A 13379-nucleotide genomic window follows, 5' to 3' on the forward strand; every position below is an offset into this window, starting at 1 on the left:
AAAATGAGCAGGGCCCTTAGAGAATGTCATATTTGATCATGTGTGACTGCAAATGATTTCCTTCAACTCTCAGACGCAGCAGCCTTCACCTAAAATGTCACCAGAGTGTTTTGATTTGGCAAATTGGGAATTTTTCCCATGTTGTTCTTTCCTGGTGTCAGGTGATCTTGATGAATGAAGAAGCTTCCGCTTCAGGCCGAATGGAGCGCCAAGCACTTCGAAGCAGTGAAATCTGATGATTTGATTTCCTAGTTTTCATTCAGCAACGTGTCGCATTTGTCCTGGCGAAAGTGATTAACAGCTTCTAAGTTTTAAATACCATTCGGCAAAAGCCGTATGCTACTCGTCTTCTTTGATCCTGTAGGGCCTAGCAAAGTATCTCTTGGAGAGTTTCTTTTACCACCGTTACTTAATACATTGCTCTAAGAGTTTCTCCTAGACAGTTTCAGCTCAGAGGAGAAGGCTGTTTGAAACCCTTTGACTGACTTTTTTTAAAATTCTGATAGATGGTGCCAAATACCAGATATCTATGCCTTTCGAAATCCTTATATCCATACAAAAGAAGTTAATCAGACTTCCTCATCAGAGCACAGCCTAGGATATGATGAGTAAAGAACTTCCCTAACAAGCAAGATATTACAGGCTGCTAAACAACATAGTCATCAAACCACAAAGCGTTCTAGTGGAATTGTTTAAATTTTCAAAATTAATATTCCAAATCAACGATAAACGCACCATCAAAATTTAAATAAAGACAAGCTACCATCTCACTAGAGTAGCTTAAAGTCTCATACTGTGATTCCTAGAATGGCTAACAAGAGCCTGTGCCCCGTCAGGGAGCTGGCAGAGCCTTAGGCAGTGACAAGCCAGATGCTTTTCGGATGTCCAAGCTACAGTGTTGCATCAACACTGCAAACTCTGGTGGTGCCGCTATTGCTCCTGCACAAGCAAATCAGGTTGTCCCTTAGCGGTGGTTCAAATGAAACAGTAATACAGCATGACTTGGCAGTCTGATCACGTGTCTGGAAAGATGGGAGTGTGACAGTTAACTGCCCAATCACAGACATCCTCTCCCCATCACATCTTTCCCCCATCCTACATCAGATACTCTGATCTATCTTAAACCAACCAGTCCATGGCTAGAGCAGTCTCCCTGGAGATACCAAGACATGCATATTAATTTAAACCTTGATACTGGATGTGTCTGGGGCTCCTACAGTTAGGTCTATAGCGTAATGACCATCTCCATGGGAGGAAAAAAAAGTGTGAATTTCATAGCAAATCCACACGTGCTTGGTCGCCCGCACATGCATACACAAACACACACCAAATGTGAAAGTCTGATGTGCTGTTTCAGCACTCTTGATCTCACATTTGAAAGTTATGAAAGGGCTCCAGATCTTACCATCTTTTTTTTTTTTTTTGGTTCTTTTTTTTTTTTTCGGAGCTGGGGACCGAGCCCAGGGCCTTGTGCTTCCTAGGCAAGTGCTCTACCACTGAGCTAAATCCCCAACCCCACCATCTTTTAAAATAATGAAGCAATACCAACATTTCAGTATTAACCAAATCCACAGGCTGTTCCCCTGCAGTTTTGTTCTATGTCAACCCTTACCATCTGCCCCCCCACCACCACCATTATTTACTAGTTTCTGCATTGGCATTAAAATGAGAGCAGAGGCCCTATCCCCCAAAGAATCATTATTATTGACAAAGGCTGACTCTGCAGGTGCATTAGTTTTGCCTCTTAATTACACACTAATTATGTACTAAGTGATTGGCCATAGCATTAACATTCCAACTGGTCCTTGGGCTGGTCATAAATCGAAGCTTTTAACAGTTGCAGCACCCTCTACACACACACCCACACACCCACACCCACACCCACACACCCACACCCACACCCACACACACACACACACACACACACACACACTTAGAAAACAGTCTTACCTACAGAAGTGATAACAACCGCATAAAGATGTCACTCCACAAATAACATTTTGGGTACTGAGTGCAATTGAAAATCACACAGTGAAATGAAAGTCAGATGGATATGAATATAACACACTGCCTTACTACGATCGGCTGCTTGACCTTAGCACACTTAGAACAAAGATACGAGCAGATGTGTGTTGCATTTTAGCTCTCATCTTGGCATACCATGAGGATGATGAATGTACAAACAAAATGTCTCTGAGCCTTACTTATCACAAGAAAGTATCTTAAGATATTAGCTATTCTTATGACCTTAGCATTAAACGTACTGAATCCCCTGGAACTGTCATGACTTGTCAAGTGGAATAGAAATTTACTAGAGAATTCATACCAGAGAAGCCCAGTTCCCTCGGGGGAATTAAAATGTCCAGAGAACCCTGACAAAGGAAAGAGAAAATGTATATTTTAATGCCATTGTTCTAAATTAACTTCTCTAAAGGCTCATCTCTCTCTCTCTCTCTCTCTCTCTCTCTCTCTCTCTCTCTCTCACACACACACACACACACATACACACACACACAATGTAGATAATATACACAGTAAAATTAGTGGAAAGTAAAATCAGAATGAGTGAGAATAAATACAATAACAGAGAGTATGAGTTATCAGGCAGTAGAATTTAGCTTGAAAAAGCCACTGAGGTATCAATGGCTGGTATTAACAAAATTTATAAACATTTTTGGCATTTGTTGCTTAAAAACTCAGAGGACAATTTCAAGGGGAAAAATCCCTAAGTAATGGAGATACGTGAATGAACAGTGTAGACAGGCCATGCACACACCTGCTCTGCTTCAGCATTTTTATGTGCCCCGCCCCCATGTCAGGTGTTTACTTATAAACAGTATTGGGCCAACCAGGAATAAAGGTAGAATTCCCTCATCATCCATCTTAAAAAATCTGAAATAGCTCAGGGGGATCACTCAATGTAAGTCACATGACAATATCATAATACAATGGTTCTACTCAATGGAACCAGTTTCCTTAAGGGGAAAATCCATCACTAAAACTTCATCACTAGGAAGGGGCAGCACAGGTCTTCCTGGTTGCTGCCGCTGCAGAGAGCCCGTGGGCAGCACCCCACGAGCGAACCTGAGCCTCGGGACCACAGGTAAGACCAAATTTTCTGCTGCAAGAAAGCTGCCTGGTGAGCTTGGGACACACGGAAGCAGAATTTCTCTAGGACCCGGCACGTTCTGTGTTTACCGGAAGTCCCACACCCGCGGATCCCGGCCCGCAGCAGCTCTCTGCTCCCAGACCCGGTGAGAGAGAGACCCAACCGCCTGGTCAGGTGGGCACTCCTGAGGCTGCAGAGCGGAAGAGACCACCAACTCTGCTCACCCCTGCCCACATCCCTGGCCCAAGAGGAAACTGTATAAGGCCTCTGGGCTCCCGTGGGGGAGGGCCCAGGAGCGGCAGGACCCCTTCCTGAGACACCGCAGGAACCTGAGGGAAACAGACCGGATAAACAGTTCTCTGCACCCAAATCCCGTGGGAGGGAGAGCTGAACCTTCCGAGAGGCAGACAAGCCTGGGAAACCAGAAGAGACTGATCCCTGCACACACATCTCGGATGCCAGAGGAAAAAGCCAAAGACCATCTGGAACCCTGGTGCACTGAAGCTCCCGGAAGGGGCGGCACAGGTCTTCCTGGTTGCTGCCGCTGCAGAGAGCCCCTGGGCAGCACCCCACGAGCGAACTTGAGCCTCAGGACCACAGGTAAGACCAAATTTTCTGCTGCAAGAAAGCTGCCTGGTGAACTCAAGACACAGGCCCACAGGAACAGCTGAAGACCTGTAGAGAGGAAAAACTACACGCCCGAAAGCAGAACACTCTGTCCCCATAACTGACTGAAAGAGAGGAAAACAGGTCTACAGCACTCCTGACACACAGGCTTATAGGACAGTCTAGCCACTGTCAGAAATAGCAGAACAAAGTAACACTAGAGATAATCTGATGGCGAGAGGCAAGCGCAGGAACCCAAGCAACAGAAACCAAGACTACATGGCACCATCGGAGCCCAATTCTCCCATCAAAACAAACATGGAATATCCAAACACACCAGAAAAGCAAGATCTATTTTCAAAATCATATTTGATCATGATGCTGGAGGACTTCAAGAAAGACATGAAGAACTCCCTTAGAGAACAAGTAGAAGCCTACAGAGAGGAATCGCAAAAATGCCTGAAAGAATCGCAAAAATCCCTGAAAGAATTCCAGGAAAACATAAATAAACAAGTAGAAGCCCATAGAGAGGAGACACAAAAATCCCTGAAAGAATTCCAGGAAAACATAAATAAAAAAGTAGAAGCCCATAGAGAGGAGACGCAAAAATCCCTGAAAGAATTCCAGGAAAACACAATCAAACAGTTGAAGGAATTAAAAATGGAAATAGAAGCAATCAAGAAAGAACACATGGAAACAACCCTGGATATAGAAAACCAAAAGAAGAGACAAGGAGCTGTAGATACAAGCTTCACCAACAGAATACAAGAGATGGAAGAGAGAATCTCAGGAGCAGAAGATTCCATAGAAATCATTGACTCAACTGTCAAAGATAATGTAAAGCAGAAAAAGCTACTGGTCCAAAACATACAGGAAATCCAGGACTCAATGAGAAGATCAAACCTAAGGATAATAGGTATAGAAGAGAGTGAAGACTCCCAGCTCAAAGGACCAGTAAATATCTTCAACAAAATCATAGAAGAAAACTTCCCTAACCTAAAAAAAGAGATACCCATAGACATACAAGAAGCCTACAGAACTCCAAATAGATTGGACCAGAAAAGAAACACCTCCTGTCACATAATTGTCAAAACACCAAACGCACAAAATAAAGAAAGAATATTAAAAGCAGTAAGGGAAAAAGGTCAAGTAACATATAAAGGGAGACCTATCAGAATCACACCAGACTTCTCGCCAGAAACTATGAAGGCCAGAAGATCCTGAACTGATGTCATACAGACCCTAAGAGAACACAAATGCCAGCCCAGGTTACTGTATCCAGCAAAACTCTCAATTAACATTGATGGAGAAACCAAGATATTCCATGACAAAACCAAATTTACACAATATCTTTCTACAAATCCAGCACTACAAAGGATAATAAATGGTAAAGCCCAACATAAGGAGGCAAGCTATACCCTAGAAGAAGCAAGAAACTAATCGTCTTGGCAACAAAACAAAGAGAAGAAAAGCACACAAACATAACCTCACATCCAAATATGAATATAACAGGAAGCAATAATCACTATTCCTTAATATCTCTCAATATCAATGGCCTCAACTCCCCAATAAAAAGACATAGATTAACAAACTGGATACGCAACGAGGACCCTGCATTCTGCTGCCTACAGGAAACACACCTCAGAGACAAAGACAGACACTACCTCAGAGTGAAAGGCTGGAAAACAACTTTCCAAGCAAATGGTCAGAAGAAGCAAGCTGGAGTAGCCATTCTAATATCAAATAAAATCAATTTCCAACTAAAAGTCATCAAAAAAGATAAGGAAGGACACTTCATATTCATCAAAGGAAAAATCCACCAAGATGAACTCTCAATCCTAAATATCTATGCCCCAAATACAAGGGCACCTATATACGTAAAAGAAACCTTACTAAAGCTCAAAACACACATTGCACCTCACACAATAATAGTGGGAGATTTCAACACCCCACTCTCATCAATGGACAGATCATGGAAACAGAAATTAAACAGTGATGTCGACAGACTAAGAGAAGTCATGAGCCAAATGGACTTAACAGATATTTATAGAACATTCTATCCTAAAGCAAAAGGATATACCTTCTTCTCAGCTCCTCATGGTACTTTCTCCAAAATTGACCATATAATTGGTCAAAAAACGGGCCTCAACAGGTACAGAAAGATAGAAATAATCCCATGCGTGCTATCGGACCACCACGGCCTAAAACTGGTCTTCAATAACAATAAGGGAAGAATGCCCACATATACGTGGAAATTGAACAATGCTCTACTCAATGATAACCTGGTCAAGGAAGAAATAAAGAAAGAAATTAAAGACTTTTTAGAATTTAATGAAAATGAAGGTACAACATACCCAAACTTATGGGACACAATGAAAGCTGTGCTAAGAGGAAAACTCATAGCGCTGAGTGCCTGCAGAAAGAAACAGGAAAGAGCATATGTCAGCAGCTTGACAGCACACCTAAAAGCTCTAGAACAAAAAGAAGCAAATACACCCAGGAGGAGTAGAAGGCAGGAAATAATCAAACTCAGAGCTGAAATCAACCAAGTAGAAACAAAAAGGACCATAGAAAGAATCAACAGAACCAAAAGTTGGTTCTTTGAGAAAATCAACAAGATAGATAAACCCTTAGCCAGACTAACGAGAGGACACAGAGAGTGCGTCCAAATTAACAAAATCAGAAATGAAAAGGGAGACATAACTACAGATTCAGAGGAAATTCAAAAAATCATCAGATCTTACTATAAAAACCTATATTCAACAAAATTTGAAAATCTTCAGGAAATGGACAATTTCCTAGACAGATACCAGGTATCGAAGTTAAATCAGGAACAGATAAACCAGTTAAACAACCCCAAAACTCCTAAGGAAATAGAAGCAGTCATTAAAGGTCTCCCAACCAAAAAGAGCCCAGGTCCAGACGGGTTTAGTGCAGAATTCTATCAAACCTTCATAGAAGACCTCATACCAATATTATCCAAACTATTCCACAAAATTGAAACAGATGGAGCACTACCGAATTCCTTCTACGAAGCCACAATTACTCTTATACCTAAACCACACAAAGACACAACAAAGAAAGAGAACTTCAGACCAATTTCCCTTATGAATATCGACGCAAAAATACTCAATAAAATTCTGGCAAACCGAATTCAAGAGCACATCAAAACAATCATCCACCATGATCAAGTAGGCTTCATCCCAGGCATGCAGGGATGGTTTAATATACGGAAAACCATCAATGTGATCCATTATATAAACAAACTGAAAGAACAAAACCACATGATCATTTCATTAGATGCTGAGAAAGCATTTGACAAAATTCAACACCCCTTCATGATAAAAGTCCTGGAAAGAATAGGAATTCAAGGCCCATACCTAAACATAGTAAAAGCCATATACAGCAAACCAGTTGCTAACATTAAACTAAATGGAGAGAAACTTGAAGCAATCCCGCTAAAATCAGGGACTAGACAAGGCTGCCCACTCTCTCCCTACTTATTCGATATAGTTCTTGAAGTTCTAGCCAGAGCAATCAGACAACAAAAGGAGATCAAGGGGATACAGATCGGAAAAGAAGAGGTCAAAATATCACTATTTGCAGATGACATGATAGTATATTTAAGTGATCCCAAAAGTTCCACCAGAGAACTACTAAAGCTGATAAACAACTTCAGCAAAGTGGCTGGGTATAAAATTAACTCAAATAAATCAGTTGCCTTCCTCTATACAAAAGAGAAACAAGCCGAGAAAGAAATTAGGGAAACGACACCCTTCATAATAGACCCAAATAATATAAAGTACCTCGGTGTGACTTTAACCAAGCAAGTAAAAGATCTGTACAATAAGAACTTCAAGACACTGAGGAAAGAAATTGAAGAAGACCTCAGAAGATGGAAAGATCTCCCATGCTCATGGATTGGCAGGATTAATATAGTAAAAATGGCCATTTTACCAAAAGCGATCTACAGATTCAATGCAATCCCCATCAAAATACCAATCCAATTCTTCAAAGAGTTAGACAGAACAATTTGCAAATTCATCTGGAATAACAAAAAACCCGGGATAGCTAAAACTATCCTCAACAATAAAAGGACTTCAGGGGGAATCACTATCCCTGAACTCAAGCAGTATTACAGAGCAATAGTGATAAAAACTGCATGGTATTGGTACAGAGACAGACAGATAGACCAATGGAATAGAATTGAAGACCCAGAAATGAACCCACACACCTATGGTCACTTGATTTTTGACAAAGGAGCCAAAACCATCCAATGGAAAAAAGATAGCATTTTCAGCAAATGGTGCTGGTTCAACTGGAGGGCAACATGTAGAAGAATGCAGATCAATCCATGCTTATCACCCTGTACAAAGCTTAAGTCCAAGTGGATCAAGGACCTCCACATCAAACCAGACACACTCAAACTAATAGAAGAAAAACTAGGGAAGCATCTGGAACACATAGGCACTGGAAAAATTTCCTGAACAAAACACCAATGGCTTATGCTCTAAGATCAAGAATCGACAAATGGGATCTCATAAAATGCAAAGCTTCTGTAAGGCAAAGGACACTGTGGTTAGGACAAAACGGCAACCAACAGATTGGGAAAAGATCTTTACCAATCCTACAACAGATAGAGGCCTTATATCCAAAATATACAAAGAACTCAAGAAGTTAGACCGCAGGGAAACAAATAACCCTATTTAAAAATGGGGTTCAGAGCTAAACAAAGAATTCACAGCTGAGGAATGCCGAATGGCTGAGAAACACCTAAAGAAATGTTCAACATCTTTAGTCATAAGGGAAATGCAAATCAAAATAACCCTGAGATTTCACCTCACACCAGTGAGAATGGCTAAGATCAAAAACTCAGGTGACAGCAGATGCTGGCGAGGATGTGGAGAAAGAGGAACACTCCTCCATTGTTGGTGGGATTGCAGACTGGTAAAACCATTCTGGAAATCAGTCTGGAGGTTCCTCAGAAAATTGGACGTTGAACTGCCTGAGGATCCAGCTATACCTCTCTTGGGCATATACCCAAAAGATGCCTCAACATATAAAAGAGACACGTGCTCCACTATGTTCATTGCAGCCTTATTTATAATAGCCAGAAGCTGGAAAGAATCCAGATGCCCTTCAACAGAGGAATGGATACAGAAAATGTGGTACATCTACACAATGGAATATTACTCAGCTATCAAAAACAACGAGCTTATGAAATTCGTAGGCAAATGGTTGGAACTGGAAAATATCATCCTGAGTGAGCTAACCCAATCACAGAAAGACATACATGGTATGCACTCATTGATAAGTGGCTATTAGCCCAAATGCTTGAATTACCCTAGATCCCTAGAACAAACGAAACTCAAGACAGATGATCAAAATGTGAATGCTTCACTCCTTCTTTAAATGAGGAAAAAGAATACCCTTGGCAGGGAAGGGAGAGGCAAAGATTAAAACAGAGACTGAAGGAACACCCATTCAGAGCCTGCCCCACATGTGGCCCATACATATACAGCCACCCAATTAGACAAGATGGATGAAGCAAAGAAGTGCAGACCGACAGGAGCCGGATGTAGATCGCTCCTGAGAGACACAGCCAGAATACAGCAAATACAGAGGCGAATGCCAGCAGCAAACCACTGAACTGAGAATAGGTCCCCTGTTGAAGGAATCAGAGAAAGAACTGGAAGAGCTTGAAGGGGCTCGAGACCCCAAAAGTACAACAATGCCAAGCAACCAGAGCTTCCAGGGACTAAGCCACTACCTAAAGACTATACATGGACTGACCCTGGACTCTGACCCCATAGGTAGCAATGAATATCCTAGTAAGAGCACCAGTGGAAGGGGAAGCCCTGGGTCCTGCTAAGACTGAACCCCCAGTGAACTAGTCTATGGGGGGAGGGCGGCAATGGGGGGAGGGTTGGGAGGGGAACACCCATAAGGAAGGGGAGGGGGGAGGGGGATGTTTGCCCGGAAACCGGGAAAGGGAATAACACTCGAAATGTATATAAGAAATACTCAAGTTAATAAAAAAAAATAGTAACTATTAGTAAAGATATTCTCATCCTCAGCTCTATTTTCCCACTTTTAATTTCATTGTTATTTAAATAAAAATTGTGGAGACATAGAATAAAAAAAAATTCATCACTAATTATATAGCCATTTGAAACTTAACCAGCAAGCTCAGCTGTCTGAGACCAAGGTAAAAGTAAAACCAAATGAAATTCACTGAATTTATTCTCGGTTAGTTCTCAGGTTCTAACTTTGCACAGGCAAGCGTATAATTTTCACAGAAGTAATAGTATCTTTTATATCCCAGATGTAATTGCCATCTCAGAGGTATTCTGCTGAATATGCTCACTCTTTCTAGCTCTTTCTGGACTCTGACTGGCTGCCAGGTTCAACTCAGTTGTTCTGATTCAGAACTCCTCTCCAAGCTGACTGATTCAAACTGTCTTCTCTTGACTTCTGACCGAATTGCTCTGCTTAGCCTCATACTAATTAGCAATATGTTCTAATCCTCTGATTCCTTCTTGTTCTCTGGTTCATTCTGTCTTCACCTGTGTCTCGCTTGTTCTTTCTGACTGTGTCTACAAAACGGTCCCAGTAAAACTGCCACCTTCTCTCTCTCTCTCTCTCTCTCTCTCTCTCTCTCTCTCTCTCTCTCTCTCTCTCTCTCTCTTCTTAAGTAGCCTCTCTATGTTGTTCTGTGCTCCTAAGAGTTGGGCAAATCCTATCTTTGACTCATTCTATTAAATCTTTCTCTGATTCACCACTTTGTCTGCCCCTCAATAAGACATCATTGTTTAGGATTAAAGGTCTGTACTAATGGTATGTTTATATTCCAGACACAGAAGCTAAAGGTGTGTCTTCCAGTTGGATCACACAGACCTAGGTCTTTGGATGTGATCCCTTGACAGAGTAGTCATGTTGCTGAATTAAAATTCTTCTACATCCCTTTCTGTTTAAGCTAATAATCATACACAGTTGAACTTTACAACAAATACAGTTATCAATACCACAAACTTAACTTGTCTTAATGTCCTTAATGAAGATCCACTGAAGTGAGTTTCCTTCATAACTGCAGTTCTGATCATCTGTCCTGAAGCAAATGTCCATTTCAGTGTCAAGGTAGGTTTTCAGTTTGCCAATCTGAAGAATCTTCAGCTGGTCTATTGAGCTATCCCCATGTGAGGGAGTGAGGAGGATCATCCCCAATATAACGTATTTTGTGACTTCCATGCTGATGTTAAAACATACAGTATATAGAAAATTTCAGCAGTTTTTCCTATAATTCAGTGTCCTTCAGCTAATCGTATTCCCCCTTCCTGTTTATCAAGGCACAGTTAGATCGTTATGGATCCACACATGAACTAGGCACTTAGACACTTGCATTTCATACCTGACACCATGCAATCGAGTCAAGCTTCCTACCCATTGTCAATGGTCTGTCCTCAGTTTCACCAGGTATTGTAGGCTCACAATTAAGTACTTCCTGTTCTTTTCCTTTGTGTCTTGTCTCTCAAACCTTTGTATTACCATAGATAATTTTTCTTTTCGTATAGCTGTTTTTTCCACCTCTCTTGAGAGGAAAAATATAAAGATTACAATTGAAAATAGGGAGGGGTTTACTCCAGTAGTCACGGTTGCAATGAGTACTGGGGTGACTTTTCTTTCAAGTAACATTTCTAGCCCCTCAAGTCCTCGCACTTAAGGGATCTGGCATGGAGTTTCCCATTGTTTAATGCAGGAAAAGTCTGTCTATATAATTCAAATTATCTTTTGGGGTAGCTTACTATGATTCCCTGTCTCAGAGGCTCCAGCGTGGTTCCTTGCTCTGGGTTCAAGGCTCCCATGGCTCTGGAGTCTTACGAGTCTTTCTGGGCATCCAACTGAATTTAAAAAAACTGCTGTTTCCTCTGGAGATGGTCCCAGGCAAATCTCCCCTCTGAGGCTTTCTTTCCAATGTCCTCTGCTTTTTGCAACCTTTGGTGAGCTTTCTGATTCTCCAGTCACATTGGGTGCCACATGTAAAACATCCAGATAGATTAAAGGTGTGTATTCCAGCTGGATCGCACAGACTGAGAAGGTCATAGAATGTGACTCCCTTGCCAGAGCAGCCATATTGCTGGATTAACATTCCTCTACACACAGCATGTCTGACTTTCACTTGAAGCCAGATTCACATGCGGAACAGATGAATGTGGACAGTAGAATGCAGTGATACTGACCATCCTGGACTTCTGTGCCCAGTTCTTAGGCACTATTGTATATATGATGTGATAGGATATTTTACACTGTTGTGTTTACATGCACTAGGCTTGCATGCAAAGATTTTTTGCAGAGTTTTGATTTTGAAATTAAATGGTCCTGGCTTCAATTTCTAATTTTTCAATTGGCGGCCTCTTTGATATCAATTCCCTCAACCTATTTTTATTGTGTGCTGTATTGCTATAGCCTAGAATGTAGCAAGCAGTCGATGAAGTGTAAATTCTCTTGTCTTCTTATCTACACATGCATGACTTAACTCTCTCATTAGAGCACACGACAGAGAAAGACATTTGGAAAATCTGCTTTATCTTTCTGATCAGTGAAGATGGTAGCTGGAGTATAAGTAGGCAGCAGGTTTTATGTGAAATCTTCCTCTGACTTTATTACTTCGCCATTGTCATTATGTCACAAGGAAGCTTGTTATTTCTTCCAAGTCTCATACTTTCTAAAAATCAATTGATAGTCTTCTGGTTAAGACTGAGATCCACTTAAGTAGCAATAACAACCATCCCCTCGGGTGGCACTAACCAAACACCAGACGTTACAATACAAGGGTGGGGCTTATAAGTGCCCTTCCACCTCTAAATAATTTCCTTGAAAACTAAAGAGAGTGCCTACGGATAGACAGTGTTAGACTGAAATCGCATGTCTAAAATGAAGTACCATTTTACTAAAATGTATTTATACGTTTATTTATCTAGTGTGTGTCTGTGTGTGTGTGCAAATAAGCATGGGTGTGTGTATGTGTGTATGTGAGCATGCATGTGTGCACTTCTATGGGTTTCTGTGTATAGTCATGTGTGCCTGCATGTGTGTTCATGTGAGCAAGTATGTATGTGAATGTGTATGTATGTCGCATGTGTGTATGTGTCTGTGTGTGTGTGGTTTGTGTGTGCTTCCGTGTTTCTGTGTTTCTGTCTCTGTCTCTCTTCCTCTGTGTGCGTGTGTGTGTGTGTTTGTGCAGGTCAGAGGACAACTTGCAGGAATCATAACCCATTCTTTGTCTTCAAACAGCGATTCCTAGGAACCAAACTCAAGATATCCAGCTTTGTAAGCAGTTTCTTTTCTCACTAAGGCATCTTGCTGGCCCATAAATATATTTTTAGGGGTGAGATGGTTCAGTGGTTGAGAGCACTGGCTGATTTTTCAGAGAACCTGGAGTCAGTTCCCAGTCCCACATGACAACATGACAGCTCGCTACCATCTGCAACTCCAGTCCCAGGGATCTGGTAGCCTCTTCTAGCGTCCAGGCACCAGGCATGTACATGACACACACATGAAAGGCAGAGACAATATATACCCAAAATAAAAATAACTTTTAAATATATTTTAGGATACATTTTTATATCCTGCAAGTTAAAAAATTGTATCTGCAAAGAAATGAACC

General features: G+C 41.4%; 1 protein-coding gene across 5 annotated transcripts in view; it reads left to right on the top strand.

The window, feature by feature from the left end:
• The window catches only part of Anks1b (ankyrin repeat and sterile alpha motif domain containing 1B), a 1165946-nt gene that overhangs the window by 690080 nt on the left and 462487 nt on the right, over window positions 1-13379 (top strand). The window lies entirely within an intron of this gene.

Source organism: Rattus norvegicus, chromosome 7 (genome assembly GCF_021556685.1).
Source record: "Rattus norvegicus strain SHRSP/BbbUtx chromosome 7, alternate assembly SHRSP_T2T, whole genome shotgun sequence".
In the NCBI taxonomy this organism is placed as follows: domain Eukaryota; kingdom Metazoa; phylum Chordata; class Mammalia; order Rodentia; family Muridae; genus Rattus; species Rattus norvegicus.